Source organism: Pinus tabuliformis, chromosome X (assembly GCF_031772625.1).
Source record: "Pinus tabuliformis cultivar Carrire ecotype Pingquan chromosome X, CPIR1, whole genome shotgun sequence".
NCBI lineage: Eukaryota > Viridiplantae > Streptophyta > Pinopsida > Pinales > Pinaceae > Pinus > Pinus tabuliformis.
This window is the reverse complement of record NC_142308.1, coordinates 1,292,231,584-1,292,233,528: the sequence shown is the minus strand read 5'-3', so window position 1 is coordinate 1,292,233,528 and position 1,945 is coordinate 1,292,231,584. Positions and strand designations below refer to the sequence as shown.

Here is a 1,945-nt window from a genome sequence, read left to right as displayed (position 1 = left end):
CAAATAATATTTTGTAATTATATTTAAATTCACAAAATTCTATAAAAATAACCATACCAATTTGAAAACACTAATAATGTGAAACCACTGCAAATACATTCCAAACACCAAAACTAGAGAAACCAGATTTAGTGAAAACAATGACACATATATCCTTATAACTGATATAGCAGAATGTTATATCAATCCTACATAGAAAAACTACCATCACCACACACATCCTATAACATAGTTTTATGACTATTCATGAAAAAAAGATAAATAATACATTCACACCAAGACTCCACAAACACCAAGACTCCACAAACCAGATTTAGTGAAAACAATAACTCATATATCCTTATAACTGATATAGCAGAATGTTATATCAATCTTACATAGAAAAACTACCATCACCACACACATCCTATAACATAGTTTTATGACTATTCATGAAAAGGAGGTAGATACCAGCACATTATCAAAGAAGGAAACAATATTGCTACACGGATGAGAGAGCTTCCTTGGGGTTTTATTTAAATCCAGATAATAGGTCCATTAAGTATAGCGCCGTGTTGCAGAGTAGTTGATATTAAAAGGGATACTGCTCGTACTCGATGGAACAGTATATAAGCCCTGGCACACCGTATTGCATCTGAGCACCGAAGGCATTGGGGCAAGTGGCCCGGATGGAGTTGCATAGGTTTTCAACGCAGACGGCGCAATGGTCGCTAGGCATTAGGTAATTGCACAATGAAAGGCCGTAGGCAGTCGGCGAGCCCCTCACACCTGCACTCGACGTCCGGAAGACGTAATCGTTCGACGTGTTGTAGTATGCCTTTCGTACCAGAGCTTCGAACACCTTGCCTAGGCTACGGAAGTAAGGACTTCCGCTTGGGATTTTCTGGACGTTGCATAAGATACCCATGATGGATGGATTATCCGCGCCCACCAGGATGGATGGATTATCCGCGCCCACCAGGACGACTAGTAACATTAGAGGTAAAGCAAAGCCAAATGAAGTAACCGCCATGGCTGTCCCAAATGAAATAATATAACCTCACCTCTAATAATGGCAAGTGGCCAACGTTCTTGTTGGGATTCTTGTCATTCTGCTGAGGACGCCCCCGTTTTATAGCCATCGCTAGACCTCCGTGACCTCACTGATGATGCTGGTTTCCTGTCACCCTTCGTGAGTCATCGAAAGAAAGAAACATAATGGAATACTATTTGTAATGAAGTGGAGTAGTTTTCAAAATTCGTTAAATTTTAATATTTTGTTAAGATAATAAAATTTAAAATTTTAGGGATATTTTAAAATTTGATTTAAAAAATAAAGTCAATTATTAAAATATATTTCAATTGTATTTATATAAAATAAGATTTAATTTTAAAAATAAAGTCAATTATTAAAATATATTTAAGTTGTATTCTTATAAAACTATGATTTGATTTAAAAAATAAAGTTAATTATTAAAATATATTTTAATTGTATTTATAAAATAGCAAAATTTGATTTAAAAAATAAAATCAATTATTAAAATATATTCAATTATATTTAAACAATAGTATTCACCAACCATATAAAATAAATAGTTGATAAATTTTGATAGTCAGTGAAAAATTTACGAGTCAGTTAGAATATTGAGATTTGTAACATGAAAAAAAAATGAATCCCACGGAAAGTTGAAAAATTCATTACAAAAGTTAAGAACTTCATTATAGAGTTAAGAACTTTATTAAAGTGTGCGGCGTCTTCGATGGTCGTTGGTTTCGCTTGATGTTGCATGTGCACGTTGCTCCTTTGCTTGTACTTTGGCATGCTTGACATGTTCGTCCATTCGAGAAAATATATCCTCGCATGTTTGCTCGTTCATCCGACCGTGCATGTCATATGTTCATCCGTTCGCAAACACATCTTTGCATGGTCATTTGTTCGCGAACACATCTCTTCGTATGCATCGTT

At 34.8% G+C, this 1,945-nt stretch overlaps 1 pseudogene; it reads right to left on the bottom strand.

The window, feature by feature from the left end:
• Nucleotides 1-571: 571 nt before the first annotated feature.
• LOC149144773 (antifungal protein ginkbilobin-like protein pseudogene) lies at nucleotides 572-1,012 on the bottom strand (annotated as a pseudogene).
• Between the last annotated feature and the right edge of the window lie 933 nt (nucleotides 1,013-1,945).